This window comes from Anomaloglossus baeobatrachus, chromosome 3, assembly GCF_048569485.1.
Source record: "Anomaloglossus baeobatrachus isolate aAnoBae1 chromosome 3, aAnoBae1.hap1, whole genome shotgun sequence".
Lineage (NCBI taxonomy): Eukaryota > Metazoa > Chordata > Amphibia > Anura > Aromobatidae > Anomaloglossus > Anomaloglossus baeobatrachus.
In genome coordinates this window covers 696,664,916-696,680,648 of record NC_134355.1, presented here as the reverse complement: position 1 = coordinate 696,680,648, position 15,733 = coordinate 696,664,916, and the positions used below count along the sequence as shown (strand labels likewise).

Below are 15,733 nucleotides of genomic sequence, written 5' to 3'. Positions count from 1 at the left end.
TAAAACTGTCAACTTCAATGAACAACAGAGAAATATATATATATGGGGTAAAAATTAGTTTTTTTCATCAAAGTATTGGAAAAAAGTAGATTATAACATGACCAAAATTTTAGATATATATATTAATATAGCGTCCCGAAAAAGGCCGCCCCGTCCCGCAAAAAATAATCTACTATGGAGGTCCATCAGCCAAAATAATAGAAAAGCCGCCGCTGTCGTGAGTCTCCGCGATTACAGCGATAACTTCTGTGAATTTTCCAATTGTTTTCAGTTTTTAGAATCAAAAGATAATTTACAGTTTTGGAATTTGGAATTTTGGAAAATATCTCATGGGAATTGAATAAAACGATGGCAGAAGAAAACTGTAAATCAAAAACTCTCCGTAGTCGGCAGGATTCAAACCTGCGCGGGGAGACCCCAATGGATTTCAAGTCCATCGCCTTAACCGCTCGGCCACGACTACAGGTGATCTAGCAATGGAAAGACACCAAAGAGGACAGGGCAAGAATAAAAGAATAAAGGAAGGAGACAAGACAGAAGAAAGGAAGACAAAATGTATTAGTCCCTTTTCAGACATCTGTGCTTCAGGCACGTGTCATATCTGTTGTTAACACGGATGTCACACGTACCCATGTTATTCTGTGGAGTTACACATGGACCGTGTGACCCCTCGTGGCCCCGCACGCACACACAGAGACATGTCCGTTTTTACTCCGGCAGCACGGGTGTCACACGAGTCTATGATATAAAAAGATTTTCTATATTCACCTGTATCCAGCGCTGATGTCTTTGGCTCTGCTGTCTCCTGCTTCTGACCGCCGCTCATTATATTCATTGATCATTCCCTGCACTGAGGAGTAGAGTTGAGCGCGGTTCGTGGTTCGAGGTTCTCCAGTTCGCGGCTCGAGTGATTTTGGGGCATGTTCTAGATCGAACTAGAACTCGAGCTTTTTGCAAAAGCTCGATAGTTCTAGAAACGTTCGAGAACGGTTCTAGCAGCCAAAAAACAGCTAAATCCTAGCTTGGTTTCTGCTGTAATAGTGTAAGTCACTCTGTGAATCAAACTATTATCACATTTCAGTGTATAGTGTGCGTGAACAGCGCCTTCAGATCACTGCTGTTTCTATAATGGCGATCGCCATTTTTTTTTTTTTTCTTGTCTTCCTTCCCTAAGCGCGCGCGTCTTGTGGGGCGGGCCAGCATGTCAGCCAATCCCAGACAAACACACAGCTAAGTGGACTTTGAGCCAGAGAAGCAACGGCATGTGTGATAGGATCTGCATGTCACATGTCCCTGCATTATAAAACCGGACATTTTCCTCCAGGACGCCATTATCTGCCTTCTGCGTCTTTGGTGTCAGACATCAGTGTCGCAGCTCCGTCCTCCTGAGTCCTATCGCCGATACAGCTGTATGCGCTCCATACACAGCGCTGGACAGCTTAGGGAGAGCACTTTCTAGCAGTCCTTTTAAGGGCTCAAAGCGGCAGGGTCAGAGAGCCATAGGTGACAGGTCCTGCAAACAGCAACAGCGTCTGTGTAGCCCAGGTCAGGGATTTCCTCCCTGCATTTCACCATTAGGAGGGAATAGAAAGGCAGTCTTCCATTCCTCTACCCAGAGCACCACAATCCTGCCACTGTACCCTCCTGTCCTCTGCACACTCCAACTCATTCTAACTAAGCCATTATACTAGCAAACATTCAGTGTACCTAGTGGCATCCTATACGTGGCTATTGGACTTTGCTATAGTCCCACTAGTGCCAAGACATTTGCAGAGCGCATCTGCCTGCGTTGCACACTACAACAAATTATAACGAAGCCATTATACTAGCAAACACTCAGTGTACCTAGTGGCATCCTAAACGTGGCTATTGTACTTTTGTCAATTCACAGTATTGGAACGTTATTTGCAGGACGTCTGCCTGCATTGCACACTCAAACTTTTTTAAACTCAGCCATTATACTAGCAAACAGTCAGTGTACCTAGTTGTATCCTAAACGTGGCTATTGGACTTTTGTCTAGTCACACTAGTGCAAATCTATGTGCAGCACCTCTGCATGACAACCTCGTGCTCTGTTTTTAATAAGCTATAATGATAGCACAAAATACTGCCATTTAGTGGCATCATAGAACTGGCTGTTGTATTCCATTAGTGCCCCACTGGTGACAAGCTATTTCTAGCACCTCTACATCACACCCTCATGCACATTTTGCTACGCTAATGTTATAGCAAACTCAGGGAATTCATTGCTGCATTTCATAATTCGGAGGGATAGAAAGTCAGGCTTCCTTTAGCTTTTCCTTCTGTTCATAGACAGCATCTCCAAGACAAATTTCTCCTCCACGTCTAAGTGTGGAGAGGCAGCTAGTGCGCATGCGTGTGCCGATGTACCCCAGCTGCAGCATAATTACAGTGTTTCGCCTAGTGAGTATGCTCAGCCTGACTGTGCCATTCCTGACGCTAAGTCTTCATTTCGGGATACAGCGCATGCTCCCACACTAAGTGTGAAAAGCCTCTTTGCACAGGTGCTTGCATTCCGTGCCGGGTATAAGTCCTGTTTTGGGCATAGACACCATGCTAAAGCTGATAGTCTTTTTTCAGAGACTGTATTTCATGATACTGAGCATGCTCAGGCACTTCATGCATCAGAGACTAGGTCCGGTAATGAACTCTTTGGCCCTGCCCCTGATGTGGGGGTCCCATATAGACCACAGGGCATCAGGTGTCCTCCCAAATGTCTTGCAGAGGCCCACACCTATGACTTGTCACCGCATTATTGATGCTCAGACGATGACTGGTGAGGTGTTTGGGTCATGGCAGCCATGAGGTCAGCATTGAAGTTGCGTTTCCAAATAGGACGCTAGTTATGCCACTCATGACGTGTCACTCTACTTTTGTCTCCAGGAGGTGCATTGTGGTTCACCCTGGTTTGGGGCGGACCCAGGTTATAAAAGGGGCTGGAGCCAACCAGGAGGTGCGCAGTCTTCTATTATGCTCCGAAAGAGCACACCTCCATGTGTTGAACCCATTGCGGCTTTAGGCCAGAGGTAGGCAGGGATAGGGTGTCGATGCAGGCCACCACCACAGTTGGTAACGCAGAACGGTTAAGACCAGCTCCTGTCCTAACAGTCCTGCTTGTGCAGCCCAGTGGCATTAACAGGCCTGCTGCTGCTGATGCGCCTGCTGTCCACAGGTGTGGCCCCTACGCACACGGTCAGCGTACTCAATGGCCCCTGTGTTGTTAACAGGGAGTTCCTGGGCTGGGTGGGCATGTGGACCCTGTGACGCTAACAGGGCTCACAGTCTCCAGATCCGAATGGCGTCTAACTCGGTTCAGGCTACTATTAGTTTCATAGCCACACAGCTCTGTATCCTCCACCAAACCTTCAAGTTGCCAACCTCTCCTTTTCCATCTGGGAGCACGGTGGACACTGACTGCTGATGGGGATATATACCTTTCTCTTTCTTTTCTTATTAATTTTCGTTATATAGCGGTCACAGATTATATACCACTTTATCCAAATCTGCCAGTCCACCGTAACAGATGGTGTTTCTTCAGCAAATGTTACAGTTGCTTAACCACCAAATCCACGGACCAAAACTTTTTTCCCCTTTCCAACACACCTGTTCCCCTTTCCAACAGCATCTGTCCTTTTTCAACTCATTTTGTATATGACCAAAAGTGCAACTGTGCAGGGACACCGTACTCAACGCCATCTCAGCACAGCAGCCAGCCCTCGGTCCCTCCGATGTGGACAAGTAAAAGACCATTTCCTCCTATCCATGACAAAGCGTTGAGATTCACTCTGTGCAGCACTGGTGTTTACTGGAAAAGCAGATCTAAGATTGCGTACCACCTTCTGCAGATACTCCTGTATACGTGCGTCCATTTCTATGGCAGGAATTATTTCGCCAAATTTTGTGTTGTACCGGGGATGTAACAGTGTGGCAACCCAGTATTCAGGATTAGTTCAAATTCATACAATCCGAGGGTCATGTAGGTAGTGCAGCAAGAAGGCGCTCATGTGTCTTGTGCATCCAGGAGGACCAAGTCCTTGGTGTGTTGGTGGCAGAGAGGTGAGAATCGTGCATCCTTCCTCTGCCCTCTCCCCCCAACCTCGCACAACCGAAATGTGAGCAAGCTCTCACTCATCTGCTGAGTCTTCCATGCCCATCGCCAGTTCGTCCTCCATTTCTTCATGGGCTCCTGCACTTTCATCAACACTTTTTGCTGATACTATGCGCCCTTGTTAATCCCTCTCCCCCACCATGACTGCCGCATAGGTGCCGCTGACCATCTGGACCTCGTAGATCTTGTTATCCCTTCCGCATATGACTCCTCCTGTACTTCCTCCCCTTCCTCTTGTCCCAACACCTGACTCCGAATAATAATTACAGTGTGCTCCATCATGTAGATGACCAGAATTGTCACGCTGAGAATGACATCGCCAGTGCTAAACATCTTCGTCGACATTTCAAAACTGTGTAGCAGGGTGCATAGGTCCTTGATCTGACACCACTCCAGCAGCGTGATCTGCACCACCTCTGGATCAAGTTATCCCAGGCTATATGTCTTACCGTATTTCAGCAGGGCTCTGCGGTGCTGCCACACACGCTGCAACATGTGCAGATTCCAATTCCTGCGTGTCGAAACATCGCATTTACGGCGTTTAACTGCCAGACCCTAAGACTTCCGGAGTGATGAAAGTTGTTGAGCTGCTGTGTGCGCACGATGGAAGTGAGCACATAGCGAGCGTGCCCACTGCACAAGGCCATGTAGGCCGTGATGGTGTTTTAAAAATTGCTGGCGAATTCGGTTCAACACGTGAGCCCTAAAAGGCACGTGTGTCACATTGCCCTGAGGATGGCCCGCAGCCAGGTTTGCATCATTGCCGCACACGGCTGTTAAGTCACCAACGGAGTCCGCTCCGTCAATTTGTACTCCGGTCGCCAGGTGACAACGTGTTCCTTTCATGAATAGTGCTGATGATGGGAGAGTAGTCGATGCCAGCGGCGCAGGTGGACGCAGGTTATGCTCACCCACTGGGCTGCATTACCTTGACAGATGCAGAATCTCTGGCTGAATGTAGCTGGTGGGTATCTCACAGATGAAATACCATCATTCAGCTACAACCAATGGGAAGACACCACACCCTTTTTTATGCCCATCCTGTCTGCAGACCACTGCCAGACATAGCTATGAACCTCTGGTTAATTTTACCCCCAGTTCAGTTTTATGATTTTGTGTGCTTGTTACCTGACTACTTTTCCTGCTTGCTGTTTATGTACCTTGTTGGCCGATACGCATTTCACCTCTGCTTGTTTTCTGATTAAGTCCTGGCCGTCCCATTCTGTTCCTGTTCCTCAATTAATGTTTTGACCCTGCCTGACTACTATTCTCTGTAATAGCGGTGTGACTCACATTTCCCATACATTTCAAAGTAAAACTTTGACCGCCTGATGGCATTGAGCTCTGCTGCCAGCATAGTAAGGAGGTGTGTGGTAGTCCTTGTGCGCAGTTGCAAGGAAGGGTGGCCTGACCACACAGGGTTTGCGCCAAGGTAGAGGACCCACACGAGGTTGAAGAGGCAGAAGCAGTGTATTAACTTCTACATACAGAACAAGGATTGAAACAACTCGTGGGGACGGCAAGACTTGTACAGCAGACCCTTCTCCATCTCTCACCATAGTTTGCCAGTGCCCAGTCAGTGACATGTAATGACCCTGTCTATGCTTACTGGTCCAAGTATCTGTGTTGAAATGCACCCTGTCGCACACAGAGTTTCTCAAGGAAGTGGTGATGTTGTGTGCGACATGCTGGTGTAGCGCGGGCATGCTTTTCTTGGAGAAGCAGTGGTGATTGGGCATCTGGTACTGGGGCACAGCGACAGACATAAGGTCTGTAAAATCCTGTGTGTCCACTACGCGTAAAGGCAGCATTTCGGTAGCCAACAGCTTACAGAGGGATAGAGTCAACCACTTAGCTTTGTCATGGGTCGCAGTAAGTGGCCTTTTATTTGACCACATCTGAGGGACAGAGATCTGGCTGCTGTCTGTAGACGGTGTTGAGTAGGGTGTCCCTGGAAAAATGCAGGTTTGTGAGAAAAGTGCAGGCGGAGACATGATGTTGGCTTCATCTTGCCTTCAGATCTGTTCATCTTGTATCATTTTTAAAAAACACAGCAAGCAAGGGTTACTCCAAGCGGAGTCTACCTTTTTTCCCCAAATTGGGCACACAGACACCCACCCCATCAGTGGCAGGACTTGTGCCCTAGTTGCAAACAGGATGTTTTGATTTGCATCAAGCACATTCCAAATCCACAAGCATTTACTCTCCCCAGGATGACACAGGGGTAGTAAATTCCTTCTGGATCCATGACTTGTTCATTTTGATGAACGTCAGTCTGTCCACATTGTCACTGGACAGACGCGTGCGCTTATCTGTCAGCACACACCCAGCAGCACTGAATACACGTTCAGAGACAACGCTGGCAGCTGGACACGACAAAATCTTCAAGGCGTAACTGGAGAGCTCTTGACATTTTTCTAGATTTGAAGCACAAAAGGAGCAAGGCTCCATTTGCAAAGTCATTGCATCGATGTTCATTTGGAGATACTCCTGTATCATCCTCTCCATCCGTTGACTATGTGACACACTTGATGTCTCTGGTGGCCTTGCAAAGGAGGGTCTAAAAAAATTATGAAAAGATTCCATAAAATTGCTGTTACCAGCACCAGATACGGTCCTACTGGTACGGGTAGACTGTTGAAGATGACGAGGCCGTCCCATGTTTGTCAAGTTACAACTGGGAGAATCACTCCCTTCACCTGCACGGTTGTTTGGTGGAAAAGCCGAGCTAAGATCGAGTAACAGCTTCTGCTGATACTCCTGCATACGTGCGTCCCTTTCTATGGGTGGAATTATGTCACAAAATTTGGACTTGTCCCGGGGATCTAATAGTGTGGCAAGCCAGTAGTCATCATCACTTCTAATTTTGACAATACGAGGGTCATGTTGGAGGTAGTGCAACAAGAAGGCACTCATGTGTCTTGCGCAGCCATGCGGACCAAGTCCACGCTGTGTTTGTGGCATAGAGGTGCTAACCGTTCTTTCTTCCTCTGTCATCTCCCCCCAACCTCTTTCAACTTAAATTTGACCAAGGTCCCCCTCATCTGCTGAGTCTTCCATGTCCATGGACAGTTCGTCCTCCATATCTTCATGTCCTCCTGCACCTTCCTCAACATCTCGCCTGCTACCATGCGCCCTTGTTGATCCCTGTCCCCCATGGTCCCATGCCTGCCGCGTTGGTGATGATGAACGTCTGGACCTTGGTGATGTTGTTGTGTCTTGCGCATATGAATCCTCCTGTAGTTCCTCCCCTTCCTGTTGTCCCACCCCCTGACTCCGAATAGTGTTTAGCGTGTGCTCCAGCATGTAAATGACTGTAATCGTCATGCTGATAATGGCATTGTCAGCGCTAAACATATTCGTCGCCATGTCGAAACTGTGCAGAAGGGTGCATAGGTCCTTGATCTGACATCACTCCATCAGGGTGATCTGCCCCACCTCTGCATCTCGTTGGCCCAGGCTATACGTCATGACGTATTGCACCAGGGCTCTGCGGTGCTGCCACAGTCGCTGTAACATGTGGAGAGTTGAATTCCAGCGTGTCGCCACATCGCATTTCAGGCGATGAACCGGCAGGCCGAAAGACTTCTGGAGCGATGCAAGTCGCTCAGCTGCGGCGGTTGAACGGCGGAAGTGAGCACTGCAGACAGTTTCCGTGCCCTGGTCAGAAGGCCATCTAGGCCGGGATAGTGTGTTAAAAATTGCTGGACAACAAGGTTCAACACGTGAGCCATACAAGGCACGTGTGTCACCTTGCCCAGGCGAAGGGCCGCACCCAGGTTTGCAGCATTGTCGCACACGGCCTTACCAGGCTGCAGGTTGAGTGGAGACAACCATTTATTAAACTCGGACCGCAGAGCTGACCACAACTCCTCAGCTGTGTGACTCTTATTCCCAAGACATGTCAAGCTAAAGACCGCCTGATGCCGTTGCGCTCTGCTGCCAGCATAGTAATGAGGAGTGCGTCATTCCTTCTGCGCAGTGAGAACGCTGGTGGCCTGACCAGGCAGGCTTGGGGCGGAGGTGGAGGACCCAGATGAGGTGGAGGATGCAGAAGCAGTGGCGGAACTTGGACAGACAGAGGATTGACACACAAGTCGTGGGGACGGCAAGACTTGTGCAGCAGACCCTTCACCATCTATCACCATAGTTACCCAGTGCCCAGTCAGCGACATGTAACGTCCCTGTCCATGCTTACTGGTCCAAGTATCGGTGGTGAAATTCACCCGTTCACACACAGAGTTTCTCAAGGAAGCGGTGATATTGTGTGCGACATGCTGGTGTAGCGCGGGCACACCTTTCTTAGAGAAGTAGTGGCGACTAGGCATCTGGTACTGGGGCACAGCGACAGATATAAGGTCTCTAAAATCCTGTGTGTCCACTAGGCGGAAAGGCAGCATTTCTGTAGCCAACAGCTTACAGAGGGATAGAGTCAACCTCTTCGCTTTGTCATGGGTCGAAGGAAGTGGCCTTTTATTTGACCACATCTGAGGGACAGAGATCTGGCTGCTGTGTGTAGACGGTGTTGAGTAGGGTGTCCCTGGAAAAATGCAGCTTTGGGAGGAAAGTGCAGGCGGAGACATGATGTTGCCTTCATCCAAAGTTGGTGCTATCGATGTCTGAGAGAGCTGTACACACTCACTTGTTTCCCCTTCCAAACCAACTGACGACCTACCAAGCAAACTGCCTGTTGCGGTTACAGTGGTGGAAGTTGTGGGTGGAAATACAGGTGTGACAGCTGTCCCCACAGTCCTAGAAGATGACGAGCGCGCGGATGCCCTGGAAGGGGCAGGCGGTGGATGGTTGGCTCCACTAGGCCGCATTGCAGCACGGTGAGCTTCCCACCAGGCCATATGATATTTATTCATGTGACGATTCATGGAAGAAGTTGTCAAACTGCTGAGGTTTTGACCTCTACTAAGATAACCATGGCAAATGTTACAGATCACATAATTTGGCCGATCTTTTTTTATGTCAAAAAAGGACCAGGCTAGGCAAGGCTTAGAGGCCATGCGACCTGTTGATCCACCCCGAATAATGCTCAGAGGCAGAGTGGTGGCGGAGGATGCAGTTGTAGACGTGCTACCAGTGCTCCGACTGTGTCCAGGAAGGCGCCAGGTTACTTCGACGTCGGTTGCATCCTCCTCCACCGCCTCTATTGACCTCCTCGAGTGTCTGACTGTGGGTTGACAGTAGGTGGGATCTAGAACTTCATCATCAATTGTTGTGTTTGCACTCCCCTCCCCCTCAGACCGAGTTTCTTCTTGCCCTGACCGAATATTTAAGTTGTCATCCCAATCGGGTATCTGCGTCTCATCTTCATCAGTATGTTCCTCATTGCCTATAACCACAGTTGTTGGAAAGGCAGCATTTTGGTAGCCAACAGTTTGCATTTTATGAAAGTCAACCTCCAAGCCATGTCATGCCCTTCTAAAAGCATGTATAACACAGCGAGGGGACTCCAACCACAGTCTCCCTCGTTGCCACTCTCTGGGCCACACACACCCCACTTGACTGGCATCGGTTGAGCCCCCTTTTGAAAAAGAAAAAGATGCTTTGCATGAAGCACTCTCAAAAATACGCGTGCCTTTCCCGTCCCCTGGCTGACCCCGGGGAAGAAAAGTCCTCTGAGAGCCATGACTTGTTCATCTTGGTTCTTTTAGAAACACAGCGAGGGGACTCCAACCACAGTCTCCCTCGTTGCCACTCACTGGGCCACACACACCCCACTTGACTGGCATCGGTTGAGCCCCCTTTTGAAAAAGAAAAAGATGCTTTGCATGAAGCACTCTCAAAAATACGCGTGCCTTTCCCGTCCCCTGGCTGACCCCGGGGAAGAAAAGTCCTCTGAGAGCCATGACTTGTTCATCTTGGTTCTTTTAGAAACACAGCGAGGGGACTCCAACCACAGTCTCCCTCGTTGCCACTCACTGGGCCACACACACCCCACTTGACTGGCATCGGTTGAGCCCCCTTTTGAAAAAGAAAAAGATGCTTTGCATGAAGCACTCTCAAAAATACGCGTGCCTTTCCCGTCCCCTGGCTGACCCCGGGGAAGAAAAGTCCTCTGAGAGCCATGACTTGTTCATCTTGGTTCTTTTAGAAACACAGCGAGGGGACTCCAACCACAGTCTCCCTCGTTGCCACTCACTGGGCCACACACACCCCACTTGACTGGCATCGGTTGAGCCCCCTTTTGAAAAAGAAAAAGATGCTTTGCATGAAGCACTCTCAAAAATACGCGTGCCTTTCCCGTCCCCTGGCTGACCCCGGGGAAGAAAAGTCCTCTGAGAGCCATGACTTGTTCATCTTGGTTCTTTTAGAAACACAGCGAGGGGACTCCAACCACAGTCTCCCTCGTTGCCACTCACTGGGCCACACACACCCCACTTGACTGGCATCGGTTGAGCCCCCTTTTGAAAAAGAAAAAGATGCTTTGCATGAAGCACTCTCAAAAATACGCGTGCCTTTCCCGTCCCCTGGCTGACCCCGGGGAAGAAAAGTCCTCTGAGAGCCATGACTTGTTCATCTTGGTTCTTTTAGAAACAGAGCGAGGGGACTCCAACCACAGTCTCCCTCGTTGCCACTCACTGGGCCACACACACCCCACTTGACTGGCATCGGTTGAGCCCCCTTTTGAAAAAGAAAAAGATGCTTTGCATGAAGCACTCTCAAAAATACGCGTGCCTTTCCCGTCCCCTGGCTGACCCCGGGGAAGAAAAGTCCTCTGAGAGCCATGACTTGTTCATCTTGGTTCTTTTAGAAACACAGCGAGGGGACTCCAACCACAGTCTCCCTCGTTGCCACTCACTGGGCCACACACACCCCACTTGACTGGCATCGGTTGAGCCCCCTTTTGAAAAAGAAAAAGATGCTTTGCATGAAGCACTCTCAAAAATACGCGTGCCTTTCCCGTCCCCTGGCTGACCCCGGGGAAGAAAAGTCCTCTGAGAGCCATGACTTGTTCATCTTGGTTCTTTTAGAAACACAGCGAGGGGACTCCAACCACAGTCTCCCTCGTTGCCACTCACTGGGCCACACACACCCCACTTGACTGGCATCGGTTGAGCCCCCTTTTGAAAAAGAAAAAGATGCTTTGCATGAAGCACTCTCAAAAATACGCGTGCCTTTCCCGTCCCCTGGCTGACCCCGGGGAAGAAAAGTCCTCTGAGAGCCATGACTTGTTCATCTTGGTTCTTTTAGAAACACAGCGAGGGGACTCCAACCACAGTCTCCCTCGTTGCCACTCACTGGGCCACACACACCCCACTTGACTGGCATCGGTTGAGCCCCCTTTTGAAAAAGAAAAAGATGCTTTGCATGAAGCACTCTCAAAAATACGCGTGCCTTTCCCGTCCCCTGGCTGACCCCGGGGAAGAAAAGTCCTCTGAGAGCCATGACTTGTTCATCTTGGTTCTTTTAGAAACACAGCGAGGGGACTCCAACCACAGTCTCCCTCGTTGCCACTCACTGGGCCACACACACCCCACTTGACTGGCATCGGTTGAGCCCCCTTTTGAAAAAGAAAAAGATGCTTTGCATGAAGCACTCTCAAAAATACGTGTGCCTTTCCCGTCCCCTGGCTGACCCCGGGGAAGAAAAGTCCTCTGAGAGCCATGACTTGTTCATCTTGGTTCTTTTAGAAACACAGCGAGGGGACTCCAACCACAGTCTCCCTCGTTGCCACTCACTGGGCCACACACACCCCACTTGACTGGCATCGGTTGAGCCCCCTTTTGAAAAAGAAAAAGATGCTTTGCATGAAGCACTCTCAAAAATACGCGTGCCTTTCCCGTCCCCTGGCTGACCCCGGGGAAGAAAAGTCCTCTGAGAGCCATGACTTGTTCATCTTGGTTCTTTTAGAAACACAGCGAGGGGACTCCAACCACAGTCTCCCTCGTTGCCACTCACTGGGCCACACACACCCCACTTGACTGGCATCGGTTGAGCCCCCTTTTGAAAAAGAAAAAGATGCTTTGCATGAAGCACTCTCAAAAATACGCGTGCCTTTCCCGTCCCCTGGCTGACCCCGGGGAAGAAAAGTCCTCTGAGAGCCATGACTTGTTCATCTTGGTTCTTTTAGAAACACAGCGAGGGGACTCCAACCACAGTCTCCCTCGTTGCCACTCACTGGGCCACACACACCCCACTTGACTGGCATCGGTTGAGCCCCCTTTTGAAAAAGAAAAAGATGCTTTGCATGAAGCACTCTCAAAAATACGCGTGCCTTTCCCGTCCCCTGGCTGACCCCGGGGAAGAAAAGTCCTCTGAGAGCCATGACTTGTTCATCTTGGTTCTTTTAGAAACACAGCGAGGGGACTCCAACCACAGTCTCCCTCGTTGCCACTCACTGGGCCACACACACCCCACTTGACTGGCATCGGTTGAGCCCCCTTTTGAAAAAGAAAAAGATGCTTTGCATGAAGCACTCTCAAAAATACGCGTGCCTTTCCCGTCCCCTGGCTGACCCCGGGGAAGAAAAGTCCTCTGAGAGCCATGACTTGTTCATCTTGGTTCTTTTAGAAACACAGCGAGGGGACTCCAACCACAGTCTCCCTCGTTGCCACTCACTGGGCCACACACACCCCACTTGACTGGCATCGGTTGAGCCCCCTTTTGAAAAAGAAAAAGATGCTTTGCATGAAGCACTCTCAAAAATACGCGTGCCTTTCCCGTCCCCTGGCTGACCCCGGGGAAGAAAAGTCCTCTGAGAGCCATGACTTGTTCATCTTGGTTCTTTTAGAAACACAGCGAGGGGACTCCAACCACAGTCTCCCTCGTTGCCACTCACTGGGCCACACACACCCCACTTGACTGGCATCGGTTGAGCCCCCTTTTGAAAAAGAAAAAGATGCTTTGCATGAAGCACTCTCAAAAATACGCGTGCCTTTCCCGTCCCCTGGCTGACCCCGGGGAAGAAAAGTCCTCTGAGAGCCATGACTTGTTCATCTTGGTTCTTTTAGAAACACAGCGAGGGGACTCCAACCACAGTCTCCCTCGTTGCCACTCACTGGGCCACACACACCCCACTTGACTGGCATCGGTTGAGCCCCCTTTTGAAAAAGAAAAAGATGCTTTGCATGAAGCACTCTCAAAAATACGCGTGCCTTTCCCGTCCCCTGGCTGACCCCGGGGAAGAAAAGTCCTCTGAGAGCCATGACTTGTTCATCTTGGTTCTTTTAGAAACACAGCGAGGGGACTCCAACCACAGTCTCCCTCGTTGCCACTCACTGGGCCACACACACCCCACTTGACTGGCATCGGTTGAGCCCCCTTTTGAAAAAGAAAAAGATGCTTTGCATGAAGCACTCTCAAAAATACGCGTGCCTTTCCCGTCCCCTGGCTGACCCCGGGGAAGAAAAGTCCTCTGAGAGCCATGACTTGTTCATCTTGGTTCTTTTAGAAACACAGCGAGGGGACTCCAACCACAGTCTCCCTCGTTGCCACTCACTGGGCCACACACACCCCACTTGACTGGCATCGGTTGAGCCCCCTTTTGAAAAAGAAAAAGATGCTTTGCATGAAGCACTCTCAAAAATACGCGTGCCTTTCCCGTCCCCTGGCTGACCCAGGGGAAGAAAAGTCCTCTGAGAGCCATGTCCACATTGTCAGTGGACAGACACGTGTGCTTATCTGCCAGCAGACCCACAGCAGCACTGAAGACAGGTTCCGAGAGAACGCTGGCTGCAGGACACGACAAGATCCCCAAGACGTACGTGGCGAGCTCAGGCAATTTATCAAGATTGGAAGCCAAGAATGAGCAGGGCTCAAGTTGCACAATAATGGAATCGATGTTTCCTTGCATATACTCATATATCTGTGTGTCCTCCTCTTTTTCCTTGTCCAGCTCTTTTGTTTTCGCATGAGTATATGTCCTTGTCACTTTCCCATGTGTTGTGAGTTGTTTGTGACGTTTTGGACACCTTTGAGGGTGTTTTCTAGGTGTTTTTCTGTGTTTGTGATTGCCTGCCATTGTTTCCTATGCAGTTCGAGTTCGGTTCGTCGAACGTTCGACGAACCGAACTCGAACGGGAGGTCCGTTCGGCGAACCAACCTCGAGCCGAACCGCGACCGGTTCGCTCATCTCTACTGAGGAGCTGGAAGCTGGAGCATCCCGGGGACAGCGCCGGGGACAGGTGAGTATCCAGCAAGCAGTGTGTGTGCAGTGACGGCCAGGAGGTCACCCGAGTTCCTAATGAACTCTGATGAACCCATGAAGTCACCGTCCTGCACCCGCTGTAGCACGGGTGTCGTGGGGGTGTCACCAGAAAGTCATCAGAGTTCATTGCGAACTCCGGTGACCTCCTGGATGTGGTTTTTTTGTGTTTTTTCATTTTACTTACAAGGTTGGCAATGGGAGAATCTCATAGACATCTCTCCATTGAAAACCCAGGGCTTAATGGCAGCTGTGATTTTTTTAAAAAAAATCACAGCTGACATCAACTCCATATATTCCCCATATGGGGATGAGTCGGGTAAAGCGCCCCAACTGGCGCATCTGATGGAGGTGCCAATTGTAAGGCGGCTGCGGGCTGCTATTTTTAGGCTGAGGAGGGTCCAATAGCTGTGGACCTTCCTAGCTTCAGAATACCAGACCACACACAGCTGTCTGCTTTACCTGTGCTGGTTATCAGAAAAAGGCCGGGGACTACCCAGAGGTGACCTGTGTTTCAAAAATGCATCCAGGCTTCTTCCTCATGCTGTTCCTATTTAATTCCAGCTCTTTTCCACCCATTTCAGCATGTTTACAGCCTCGCCAAACATTCTGGGAGGGTCTGCTGAAAAATTATTTGAGTTTCCCATTGATTTGCACTAGATTCGTTATTCGTGATTTATACACAGATAAAAAAGAGAAAAAGGAGCCAGCACGATCTGAAAATGGCAGGCATCATATAGAAAGTGCAACTTCACAGATTTATTCCAACTGTACTATAATACAAAAATGAGATTTTTAGCAAATAATTGATCAATTCTTTGAGCCACCCCTGCCAACGTCACGACAAATCTCTATAGGGGGGTCCTACACTATATTATGTATTTCATGTGCCATGCGGCCTCCTAGATAAAATTAAGAGCAGAACCATAATGGAGCACACATACCTGTAACCTGTATATATAACCACTTCCATGTTGCACAAGAGGCAACTGCGGATAAAAGGCAGCCCAGGTCCCAGCATGTGGAGCAAGCTCTACACATACCAGGACTACATCACAACTGACCCTCCCAGTGCCAGACAGCAACCATTGAGAACCTAAGGAACCTGTCAGTAAAGGATCATGATACAATAGAGAAGGGAAGTATTCTTAGATCTGGAGATAAATCCACCACTGATCGCACATTGTGTGATTGTCCTGTGTGGGTGCGAGGTCTCTGTCATGTAGATGTCAGTGGTCGGCAGCTCCTTACTATTCACACTTATCTATTTATAGGCAGATTTAGGCACAGGCTGACACTTCCCTCCTAATAATGGAATTTATTGGGGGCTTTATACAACTTAAGGCCCAGTCACACTAAACAACTTACCAGCGATCCCAACAACGATCCAACCTGATAGGGATCGCTGGTAAGTTGCTAGGAGGTTGCTGGTGAGATGTCACACTGCG

The 15,733-nt window shown here is 49.5% G+C and overlaps 1 non-coding gene across 1 annotated transcript; it reads right to left on the bottom strand.

Moving 5' to 3' along the window:
* Positions 1–381: 381 nt before the first annotated feature.
* Positions 382–463, bottom strand: TRNAS-UGA (transfer RNA serine (anticodon UGA)). The gene has a single exon. It is a non-coding gene; the product is annotated as a tRNA-Ser (tRNA).
* Positions 464–15,733: the final 15,270 nt, after the last annotated feature.